The sequence below is a fragment of the Symsagittifera roscoffensis genome, chromosome 1 (assembly GCF_963678635.1).
Source record: "Symsagittifera roscoffensis chromosome 1, txSymRosc1.1, whole genome shotgun sequence".
NCBI classification, from domain to species: Eukaryota; Metazoa; Xenacoelomorpha; order Acoela; family Convolutidae; genus Symsagittifera; species Symsagittifera roscoffensis.
Window position 1 is genome coordinate 51,332,561 of NC_087062.1, and position 12,967 is coordinate 51,345,527.

Here is a 12,967-nt window from a genome sequence, read left to right on the forward strand (position 1 = left end):
CAGAACTAACAAAAAACAGAGAACATGCAGCTAGTAAATAGTTGCGTCGGTTAGAATTATCAGTATAAGTTTGTTTCAAAGACGTATAAATTTCGTGAAATATTTTCAAATCAAAAGGAGTTACTCTGCTTTTTTGCAATTTCTTTGTTTATTTTTTCCAACACCTCTCCAACTTATTGAATTTCAAACCAGTGGAAATAAAAGTGACCTTGCAAATACCATTTAGACTCATTAAGATAACGGTGGTAAATAATTAAATAAACCACCGGAAGTTTTTTGTATTTTGATAGCTTGTTGAAACATAGATGGATTTTTCTCTCCAAGTCTTTATCAACCCATTTTGAGTTAAAGTCAAACGAATAGTCGAATACGTTTTCATAATCAGCAATATTCAAATCGCTCAAAGTACCATACTTTTGTTTTGTAGAAATGCACCAAGAGATTTGTTGAAGCTCACTCAATTAAAATTGTTCTTTGAAAATTAACTCGTATTCTTTCTTTGAAATTTCCTTTGCCCTTCTGAGGAAGACGACGTAGCTTTCATTACTAAATCTGAAAAATGCTTTTTTTTCTGCGGTTGAAAACACTCTTAAATGTAATTGTTAATTATCAATATCTTCAGTACACCAAGTTCCCTCTAATTTCATTTTTCGTATTTCAAAATTTGACAAATTTATCATTTGGTATATTTTGCCCAGTAACGGCCGCCGTCTTTGGAGAATAATTTCAATTTATTGCCTTTTCACCATAAATAGTAGGTGAAGTTAAGGAATTTGTTTACTGCTGCCAACAGTTAAGCTACGCTGACAAAATTGCCGGCGAATTTTTTTTATATACCATAAAATTCAATTACCCATTCACTAACAAATTTCAACTAGGTCGAAAGTTCACTTGCCCGAAACAAATATAGCAATTAATATGATTCATGTAAATAACCAAGACCAATAATTAGGACCTCAAAATTTGGAATTAGTAAGAATTTTGTATGATGTCCCTTGTTGTTAAGCTAAACTTAGCAAGATCCTGAGTAGGGGGTCTTCTGCTTTTTGGGTGGAAAATTTCTTTCGTTCACAAAATACTAGGATGAGGGTCCTCCGAAAAAATTAAGGACCCCTTTCCTAGGATTTTGCTTTATGTGAGGACCCCCCCTTAGGAAAGACCCCCTTTAGGATTCGGGACACCATACAATACTACTAATGTAGTTGTCGCGTTGGGTTTGTCATTCGATGTTATCATAAGAGTATTGTTGAAAAAAATTGGAGATTTATGAGTGAAAACTGTGGAGTGTTAATATGTCTGAGGTGATGACTACAGAGGAGTCGCGATGATGAGGGTCGATTGATCAAGTATTTAGTCCGAATAGGGGCGTAATTCCATTTCATAAGAAAGCGTTGCGCTCGAGTGGGAGTTTTACGGATGGATGATGCTGATGTTTCTGATGTTGAAGCTGTATTGGATTAGTTGGTGAATTGTTAGTTATCAGTCATTTTTGCGAGTTTGTTGCTGGTGTTGGATAAAACCGATAAGGTCGTGTTCTATTTGGTCGTCTATCAATGGGTTGGGAGTATCAGGGAGGTCACAAGAGAGAAAGGAAAGGATCGGAGTTGCATCAGAATAGGAGGAACTGGAAGTGGAAAGGTCTAAAATAATAACTGGGGGAATTATTGGTGCAAAAGGTGGTTGTAAGAAGTTATAAGTGGGACTCAGTTGAGAGTCAAGAAATTCATCAGTGGTATCGATGGCGGGGTTATTTGAACAATTATGTCTATCAAAAACTGTTTGTATAGAATCGTCGGAGTGCTTGGGGATAAGTTGGGTGAGACGTTTGAAAAATTGGGGCCAGAATTGGCAATGGAGGAGAAGTGAGATCGGAAATGGAAGTGACAGAGATTTGTCGTTGGAGATTAGACGGATAAGAAAGGTAATGACGGAGAAATCCACATTGGCGGCTCATCGTGGGCTAAAAACAATGTTTTTGAGAACGAAAACTCATTTCGTGAGGTTTTTTTTATTATTTGTTCGTATGTTTATTCAGTGTTTTGTAGATGATATGCTATATGTGAAATAGGACTTCGTTGGTTTTCTTATTTTGGTGAAATTGGGTTTTTAATGAAAATGTAGTCCTATAAAATTGTGGTGTTTCTTGTAAATGACTATGGTTTGATAATTTGTGTGATGTGATGGTGCTGTTGGTGTTATTGGTGTATATTCTTTGTGGAGCATCGTTTGAGTTTGGTTTTCTGGACAGTTTTTTTTTCGTTAGTTTGCGGGTCGTGTTATATTTTGACTAAACAATGCTAAACAATGCCTATAACAAACCAATTTTTTGTTTCTTGCCAAAAATTGGTTTGCCTATACAATGCTTATAAAAAACTAAACAATGCCTATAAGAAAGCCAATTTTTCTAGGATGTAATATGGCCATCCAAAAAACGCTAAGAGTTTTGTTTAATGTGTAAAAAACTAAAGATATTGACTGGAGAGATATCTTGCGGACAAAAATTTCCCTCATTGAGATAAATGTAATATTTAATATCCCTGGAATATCCACTGTAATCCTGTTCGTAGATGGAGAAACCAGCTGTATCAGCGAGTTTCCGAAGATTTTTGAGAAACCAGCTGTATCAGCGAGTTTCCGAAGATTTGTGAGAAACCAGCTGTATCAGCAAGATTTTGACCTATAGATTGTCTACGTAAATGATATTGTTTACCTGATTTAGAGTATATGCCAATGGACTGTAAACCAAAAGTTGATTTGCTAGCTTTTGCGCTGATACTTTCAGATTAAAATTTTTTAAAGGAGGCTTTAAAATAAGGTATGGCGTGAAAAGATAAAAATTATCTTCGTCAGGATTTTGTTGTACTACGTTTTCGCTATATTACGATCCACATGGGACAGCGGTATCCCAAAAATATGTACGTCTTGATAGTCTATCTACAAAATGAACGTTGTTTCTAAAGAATATAGGTTTTCTTCCTTAGCATCTTTTATCTAAGTACATATAGTGGTGAGACATTATTAGAGCATGTAAAGTACCAAAGGATGTATCCTTTCTAATCAACAAAGTTTGAGCAATTAGTTATCCTGCAGATGGTCTTTTTAATACTAATAATGCGAGTGACTGTAGTATCTGTTTTATTTCTAAACCGCACAAGTGGTGTAGTGTTTCAAGTCCTGAAAAATTCTACTTACATTGTAATCAAGCTTCATGTCCGTATGTTTGTCATGTACGCAAATCTCCATTGATATTTCTTGTACTGTCACGATTTTTTTTGGGAGAAATTTTCGACCGATTTGTCCGTTGTTTCTATGTAATGTGACTGGTATGTAAGATTTTTCCTCTTTTCTACTTTGATTTGCGGCTTAATCAAAAAATATGAATCTTACTGTTTCATATCACATTTTTTGTATTCAATCATTTTTACTGAGTACGGAGTTCTAAATAGTGGTTTCGAATATTTGCATGCTAATTTATGTTTGGGGTTTATTTGAAAATGTGTTAAGTTGTTTTTTATTCCTGTTACCTTTCGAGAACTACTTTGTTGATTTTGTTCTCTGCGGGTTTATTTGACCGAATAGCACGGAATCCTCTTTTCTACTTTGATTTGCGGCTTAGTCAAAGAAAATGGATCTTACTGTTTCATATCACATTTTTTGTATTCAATCATTTTTACTGAGTACGGAGTTCTAAATAGTGGTTTCGGATATTTGCATGCTAATTTAGGTTTGGGGTTTATTTGAAAATGTGTTAAGTTGTTTTTTGTTCCAGTTGCCTTTCGAGAACTACTTTGTTGATTTTGTTCTCTGTGGGTTTATTTGACCGAATAGCATGGAATCTATCAATATTCTTATGCGAAAAAAGATCTTTATTGCTAGATTTTTGATCATTCTTGCTTGAAGGGCATGGATTCTAAGAAACATTTTTTGTGTGAAATTTGCTCATTCTTGAATGAATTTCCAATCAAAAAGTATTGTTTCTTGACATCTTGAGTCTTTTGTGCTAGCTTTTCAATGAAATGGATCAACTATCCCAACGTGGTGTAACTAAATTTTTGTCATGGAGATCATCGGTTAATCGTCCATGTGCAACGTGGTAGGGGTATTTTCCATCGAATTGTATATCTCCTTGATGTTGTTCAGGTTAATGATGTTGTGTTGAATCTGGAAAAAAGAGAAAACTTACTAGTGTCCAAGTGTTGTTTTTCTATTTTATTAAATCTGAACTTTTTAGATCGTTTTTACAATCTTCGGGAATTAGAAGTAATAATTTTTCAATTTTATTTTGGTGGTATGTTTCATGATCAAGTCTATTTCGGTTTCCTTTTGATACTTAATAACAATGTATTTTCAATTCTGAAAATTTTTTTGTAAATTGTCAACCTAAAAATGTGGTAGCGCTGGTTTTTGAATAAAATTTTGCAACTATATTAGTTGTTTTGATTACTTGTGGTAACAACAATAATACTATAAGATACATGTGTCTGATAGTCCTTAAACTGACTTGTGAGGGGTTTATAACATATGGTCTTTATAGTACATCTATTGTATTAGTGTAGATGTTTGTCCCTTTATTTGTCCAGTTCTGTACAAATAAATGGAGGAGGCAAGGATTGGACTGCGATGTCTGATTGAGATAGTGAGAATGGGTGATTGGTGAGATTGTTTGTCTTTACAATTATTTCAATTTTTATTGTTAAATTCTGTTGAGATCGAATTTGAGTATTGAGATTTTGGATATCTTCATGCATATCGTGTCTGTATTGTAATCAATTTAGCGTTGATTTTAGATAATCTGATGGAATATTTGGTGTATTTTGTTGTGAGCTTAGAGTGGCAGGTAGAGGGGTGTCATTTATTGTAGTGCCTGGTAGGTTGGAAGAAGTAGAAGCCGTAAAAGTTGAGGGTAAGTTGAATTGAACTGGTAGTGTTGTTTCGTCATGGATGAATTATTTGTCTGTCAATTTAAGAATTTGGGTTTTGGTTTTGACTTTGGTGTTTGGTTCTGTTTAGATCTTGTGGTAGTAGTGGGTAGATACTTAATGTTGGTTCGTACTGCGGTTCAATTAAGGGTGTGATGAGCCGATGGTAATGGTTCTGATAAGGGTTCTTGTCCATCTTCAAAATTTTATGGGTTTTCCACATATGATAAACGGGTAGATGTTTGAGAACGGGTTGGCTGTATTGGCGTAGGCGGGATTGAACGGGGTTTTTTGTTGGATTTTGGGACGGGTTGGTGGATGGGGAATCTATGTTTGGGTTTTGATTTTAAATGATAAGACTTTGATTGTTCGGAAAAAGTGAGGCTATGATTGTTAGAAAAGTTACAAAAAGTATCAGGTCTTTTTTAATGAAACAATTCTTTTTTCATCATTAGGAGAGGAAAAATATTGATTATTTTCGTATCTGATTAGATTGTCGATAATTTGGTAATAGAAAATATAGTTTTGCAACAAAAAATAGGAAAAGTGATGGTTACAAATTCTGGAAAATTGCTTAAAAAAATTGCGAAAGTTCAAAATGTTTGGTAGAAATTGAATTAAGTTCAAATGAATTATTTTGAGAACTTGGACAACTGGCTGTAAAGTGAACATTCGTTAATTGATTTATCTTTTCCGAAGGATTTTTTTTTACAATTTATTTCGAGTTGAGTCAGAGTGCTTATAGATGTTTGGCAAATGAGCTGGATATGGGGAAATTTGTTGAAGGGTTTGATTTTAAGTCGCTACTTTTTTTTATTGGATGATCAGAGGTTTTTGTGAGGTAAGTTATCTTTAGGCTTGAAGATCTCAGAAAAACTAGCTTTAGGCTAATTTACTTAATATTTTTTGGGGAATTTCTGGGGTTTTAGAATATTTTTTTTTGTTGGTTTTTGTATTGTTTGATAGAAGGGGGTTGAAATCATTATATGATTTTTATGTCAATTATGAGGGTGTTGATTTTTTTTGACCTGAAGGTCGCAAAGCTTAAGTTACAGTTTTAGTTCAACTTCCAATTAGATCGGCTAACTTCAACAGCGATGGCGATTGCAAAGTTGTGAATTTTTATTGGTATTTTTATTTCTGAAAATTAGAAATAAAAATTCCAGATTCTAAATAAGTGAAAATTGATTAATTTCCTTATTTATTATAAGTTTGTGCGAAAGAGTTGGTTTCTTGTGATGTGTCTGAAACTGATTCACTTATTCATTTTTTTTAAGTTCTACTTTTTTCAATATCTCAGACTGCGCAACAACAACTTTTTATTCTTCCCTCGGTTGATTTCGAAGTCTAGATGACTGGCGTTGTTGAAATTTTCCCTTTGGTTCAGTATCTAAAACTTTTTCTTGTAGCTTTTGATTTGTCCTCTAGCTAGTAGTGGTAGCTTTAGAGCGTTTTTCTGGTGTATTTTTTGTCGTTTTGTTTGTTGATTTTTGTAGTGTTTTTGAATTGTTGGGTATTCTTTGATTGATGACTTTTTGGGGTGTTTCAATGGAGTCCAGCAAAAAATTATAACTGTGTAGTTCTTGAAAAGCGTTTTTGTTTTAATAAGTATGATGTTATTTCTGTGTAGTGTAGTTTCTTTTGGTTTTTTGTTCTGATCAATTAGATTATATGTCACTTCTGTGGGTTTGTTAATGATTTGGTATGGTCTTTTTTTGGTTTGTAATATCTTTGAAAATCCTTTGTGGGTTGTAAAATTTGACATTAAAACGAATGTTCCGATTTTCAAATCTGAATGTGGTGAACAACGTGAATTAGTTTGGGATTAAATATTTTGTCTTTGTAGCAATTTTTTTGCAATTTTTTTGATGAATTGCACTGTGTTTTTTTGTTTTTCTAAAAATCCTCACTCCATCAGTTTTGAAAGCTTATTTCAAATTTTGGGGTCGATGAAAATTATCTTAATTGTGGAAGCAAATTTCAAATTTTGTTGATGATGAAGTTGGTCTTTCCATGGTTGGCAATGTCACTCTTTGTGTGTCTTTTGATGCAATTGCGGTAAACAATTGCAGTAAACATTGGTTTTTGGTTCAAACCAATTCTTTATAGGGTAATTATCTGAAAACTGTGGTTATTTGAGAATCATATGCGAGTGGAAAAAATTTTGCATCTGCTGACCAATCAGTGTCAGTGTATTGTATTCATAGTTTCCGTTAATTAGACATATGAGATTTTCCTGTACTGAACGATTCATTCCTTCGGCTAATCCATTAAGCCACGGGGCGTGTGAGATTTTAGGTTTATGTTTTATTTTAATTAATTGACATAGTGTGATTATTTCTTTTATAAAGATGTCCATTCCGTTATCTGCAACAAGGAATTCGGGTCATCCAAACTTTGCTATCCGGTGTTCATAGAGTGCAGTGTGTGCAGAATAAGAATTTCCTTGTTGAACGATGCTTGAATCTAAATTTTGTGTAAATGCATCTACGCTTACCAGATTGTATGAGTTGCTTTCAGAAGAGGATGATATACGGCGTTTTTTGTCAAATGAAAATCTATGGTTCAAATAATAGTCCTGCTAAAAAAAATGTGTCTGATAAACCTTGATTTTCTTTTTTTGTAGATGATTTGTAAAATTGTGGTGTTTGTTTTCTTGTTTTTAATTGTGTTTTAATTTTAATCCAAGAAGAGCATGATATGGGTATGAATTTGTATTTTCCGTTTAATGGAATTGTGAATGATTATTTTGACAATAAAAAAAAGTGGAAAGTGTTCGAAACAATTTATTTCTTTTTTTTCTTGGTCAGTTTCAACGCATTTTTTACATTCTGGTCGTTTCAGGTTGATTTTGTACCTGGCTTGTTTTTCTTTCGTGTTTGCTTGTTGCTCCAATAGTTTTGATTTGATCGTTTCGGATTTTGTGAATTGTTTTTGTAGCTATTATTTCTACCCACATAATCAATATAGTTTTCTAGTGATCTACAATTGTTATTTCTATTATTATAATTAATGTTTGAGTGTTTTTTCGAGCAGCGATTTGAATAAAATCTAAGGCAGTTTTTCAAGGAATTTTGAAAACGATGAGTGGATTAGTTTTTAATTTGTTTATTTTAGCATAATCGATTTTGTTGTAATTTGACTAATTGTTTCTGTTTGAGTTTGATCGTGAATGGTTATTTCTACTTTGACTATTGCAATTTTTATAACGACTACATCTGTTTTGTGAGTTGTAACATGAATTTTTTTTTATCTGAAGGTCTCCCTCGACAGTTTTTGTTAAATAGCGATTTTAATCTGTTGTAATTGTAGTTGAGTGATAAAGATTTTTCTGAACTATTAATAATTTTTGATTGCTAGATTTGAAAATAAAATGGAATTTGTGTTTTATTTTACGGTTTTGTGGTGTAAAACTCAGTTTGATTGGAATCTTAGGTTTTTGTCATTATTCTTTGGTAGGTCTAACAATAGTGCAAAAGTATCTGGTAAAATTTTATCATCAGAATCATTGTCATTTTTCCATTGGTTTTTTATCAGACTTATGCGGTTGTTGATATTTTTCGTGAAAAAAAAATTCATTTTCCGAGAAATGATTTTGGTTATTTTTTATTCGTCCATTTTTTTTTCGAAACGTTTATTTGGGTAAGCTTTTAGAGTGATATTTTTGTGTGTTCTTTTTGTCATTCAAATTGATTGATTGGATTTTTGTACTTTTGGGTTGTTGTTGGTAATATGTATGATCAAGAGGTTGTGATTGTCTTGTTTGATCTGGGTTTGTTGTTAGATTATGGATTTCATTAATTGCAAAAAAATCATAATTATGGTTTGCAAAATGGTTTATTTTTTTGTTGAGCCTTTTAAAAGTTATTTAAGTTTATAGATAGGTGTGTTTGATAAAATATAGATGAGTATTCAACAGAGCGAGTTGGTTTAGGTTTCGGTTGTAATTTGATTTGTTGGAACGATGTATTTTTAGTATGTGCCGTTGTAATTGAAGGATGTATCGGTGGAATGCTTTGTTATGCTGTCACTGGCATTGTGGGAACGGTTTATTTGTTTGCAAAGTGTGATTTGTTCATTTAGCTGAATTTTGATGCTTAACCAGTCTTACCTGTCTAGATGGGAAATTTTGCGTTATAATTTGATGGTGTTGTATCTGTTGTTGATGGAATAAAATATAAAAAATCTTTGCTTACTTGGATTGCTTGGATTGCTGAGCTTGAAATATCACTTCGTATATCAATGAAAATTTCATGATACTAGGATTTTTGGAGATTTGCTTTTACGTTTGATGATGCTTCCGTTTCGGTGAGTTTTTCGCGATTTGCTCCTGCAACTCTGGAAAAAATTTTGACACCAACTCTCACTGCTGTATGTCATGATACTTGTAGTGGTGATACAAAGAATGTTTAGTCTTTATTCAGTTTGCACATTGTGAATTTTGGTGTTGTATTTTCTTGAATACAAAAATAAACAAATTTTTGAAAAATTAAATTATTTGTCATCTGTTTGTACTATATATGCTGTTTGATGGTTTTGCTTTGGTGACTGAAGTTCGATTGTAAAAACAACCCATACTGTGAAGAAACAATGCCTATTTCTGGCACAGAACGGTCAAATAGTTGTTGTTTTATTTTTACATTTTCTTTGCATGGGCTAATGCATTTTCGAAATAAATTTTTAATGAGTTTATGGCAAAATTATTTATCCGCGTTTTTTGGGGGTGTATGACAAAAGGTAAGATAGAGCTATCTTCAAAGTTATCCTCGTATTGAATCAAATTTTTTGGAGTGGTATTAGTGTTAGTTTGTAATTTTCAACACGCCTTCTGGGTTGATTCAAGCTATATGTTTGTACGGGTTGTAGTTAACTTTTGTTCATCGTTTACTTTTGATGGATGATGCTGTTTATTGCTTCGGAATCGGAAAACTGTCTATCTCCAGTTTCTTGTTTTGGTGTTTTTTTTTCTTGATTTTGGAGATTCTCAAGTTTACGTATTGTTTCTGCGTCACACTCTGAGATTGCTTTGGATTTCCTTGAAAAGCGATTTTTCAAGTTTTTTTTTGTAGACAAAAATTCTTTTTCGGATTTATTTTTTTTTGCTTTAATGTATCCTACTCTTCGTTGAAGCGGTTTTATCTTAAGGTCGTATCAGGAGCCTTTGATTAGACAATTGAGTGGGATTAGTATTTTGTTTGATTATTTGCTAAACTGGATGTTGACAAAAAAGTTGCACAATACATTTCACTTTTTTGGTAATCGATATGAGATATAGAGTTGGAGGTTTAAATTTCAATCGTCAAAGTTCAGGTATAATTAGAAAGCAAGTAGATCCTTAGATACTTTTTTTAGATAACAAGAACGCGAGTTGTTGAACGCTTGGGTCAATTAAGAGGTAGGATCAAAAGAAGGACGAGTAACTTAGTTTAAACGATGGAATTTCAAAGAAGAAATTGTCAGTTAGCCCCAACTTAGAAAATTTGGAAAACGAATCGACGTTTTAGGTCATTAGACACTGAAACAAGGTGAAAGCATTTAAAGTTGAAAATGAAATTGAATAGATCAAAAAAAAGTCTTGATGATACAAAGTTACGAAAAATGATTTCAAAAAAATGGAAAAAGAAGATTCAAACATAAGCTTTGATGATCTAAAATAAATTTAAGAATTCAAGGTTTAAGATTAAGGAGAAGCCTTAGTGATTTAATAATCAGAGATAAATTTCAGGATTCAAATCGTAAGAAATCCAAAAAAGTCCCGATGATCTTGATTTTGTTTAGGTTAGTATTTAAAGTGTTAGTTGTTATAAGTAAATGACCTGGAAGATTTCAAATTCTTTTAAGGGCAATAAAAGATGATGATATTCAAGATGAACAAGGAATCTTCAACAACCTAACCACAAGTAATTTTTTCTCAATTAATTTTTGTCTTTTTGTATTTTTTTGAATATATTTTTATTTTGAAATAATTTTTCCAAGAATTGTGTAGATTTGAAGTTTAAGGTAGATAAAGGTTTTGTCGATGCCTGGTTGGTATTTATGTTGTTGAAGTTTTACCATTATATCTACGGTTCTATTTTTTGTCTTTATTTAATACTAAGATGACTTACTGCGCAAAAAGTTTATGCTTTTTTCGTTGTTGTCTGCTTTTTTGTGCTTTGTGATGCAGGTTTTGTTTTCCGTCTTTGTCGAGGTGAGCTTCATAAGATCTTTTGAGAAGTTGAAAAAAGCTAAGATAAAGTCAATTTATTTAGTTTTCTTTGATTTGTTTTTTTAAAACTAAGTTAGTGTTAGGTATGCTGGTGACTCGTTGGTCGCATCAGATGAGTTTAGGCCCGGGGTGGCCTACTAATAGCGTAATTCCAAATAAATTTACAACATGTGTTCTTTCTGCTGTGTATTTTCCGCCGGATAGGTTTGTACAACTCCTCAGCCTAAAACCAAATCTAATTTTACTCTTATATCTTATAATTCCTAGTCTCAATAATTTAGAGATATGCTTGTCTATTGCGAGGTTGGAAGAAAGAAGAAAACAACTGATTTCAACCTGTTCTACAAATTGTTTGAACAAAATTCTGAATAGTTTCACCTGAACAATCTATGCTGAAAGTTTTAGTTATGGATCATGAGTAGTAAGTTACTAATTTCTTACAGAGAGAATTAACAAAGTATAAAATAAATACTTATCGAACTTATAAAACTTCGAAATTTTTTTAAAATTTGAAATATTTCTGCGCACGCTATTGAATACGATTATTCAAAAACATGTAAAAACGTTGTCAAAGAATTTCTGAAACTTCTATATTTGCCTAAAAAACAAATCACCAAGTTTTCATCAATTAAAAGTGAGTAAACTGTTTTTCAAGCCAGCAAAAATGAATTCAATTTTCGAAAAAAAAACATAATGTAGCTCGACGAAAACAGCAATAATTTCAGTCAAATTTTAATATAAAACTATTTTAAAGAGCTTTTGAATGTTTTTTTATCGCAAATAAAGGAAATTAACTTGTCCCAAAATTTTTGTAAAGGCATGGAGTTCAACGCTGATTCTGCTAAATAGACACGTGACTTCCATGAGTTCAACATATGAGATTGATTGTGAGAAAAATGAAGTGTTACTGTCAGTACTTGAGTATTGCAGTTCAGTTTAGGGACATGGTTGCGTGGTGGTGGTGGTGTTGGTTTGTGTGGTGGGTTACTACAATGTCTTGATGATCTTGAATTTAATTAAATTAGTATTTATAGTGTAAGTTGTTATAGGTAAATGACCTTAAAGATTTCAAATTCTTTTATGGACAAGAAAAGATGTTGATTTTCAAGATAAACAAGGAACCTTCACCAAGCTAACAGCAATTTTTTTCTGTTTTAGTTTTTTTTTTTTTGGTAAATTGTTTTTTTTTTCGCTTTCTTTGATTTTTTTTTCTAAAACTTAGTTAAATTTAGGTCTGCTCGAGACTCGTTGGTCGCACTAGTAGAGTTCAGGCCCTGGGTGGCCTTCTCATAGCGTAAATCCAGATAAGGGTATACCGTCTGTTCGTTTTGCTATCTATTTTCGGCCGGATCGGTTCGTACACCTTCTTAGCCTAAAACCAATTCTAATCTTACTGTTTTATCTTATATTTCCTAGTCTTAAAAGATCTAGAGATATACTTGTCTATCGCGAGGTTAGAGGAGAAAAGAAAACAACTGATTTCAACCTATTCTACAAATTCTCTGAATGAAATTTCGAATAGTTTCACCCGAACAATTTATGCTGTAAGTTTTAGCTGTGGATCATGAGTGGATAGTTACTTATAACTTACAGTGAGAAATAACAAAGTGTAAAATAAATACTTGTTTTAAACTGTTTCTAATCTAATCGACCTTAAAAAAGGTCGACAAAGTTTTTAAAATTTTCTGCGCACGCTACTGAATATAAATATTCAAAAAAACGTAAAAACCTTTCCAAAGAATTTCTGAAAATTCTATATTTATCTAAAGAAATGTTAGTCACAAAGTTTTCATAGATGAATATTGTGTAAGCTTTTTTTTCATGCAAGGAAAAAGGAATT

General features: G+C 32.4%; 1 protein-coding gene across 1 annotated transcript in view; it reads left to right on the forward strand.

The window, feature by feature from the left end:
• Window positions 1-12,967, forward strand: part of LOC134856783 (uncharacterized) — a 105,567-nt gene that overhangs the window by 28,511 nt on the left and 64,089 nt on the right. The gene's annotated exons all lie outside the window — the stretch shown is intronic.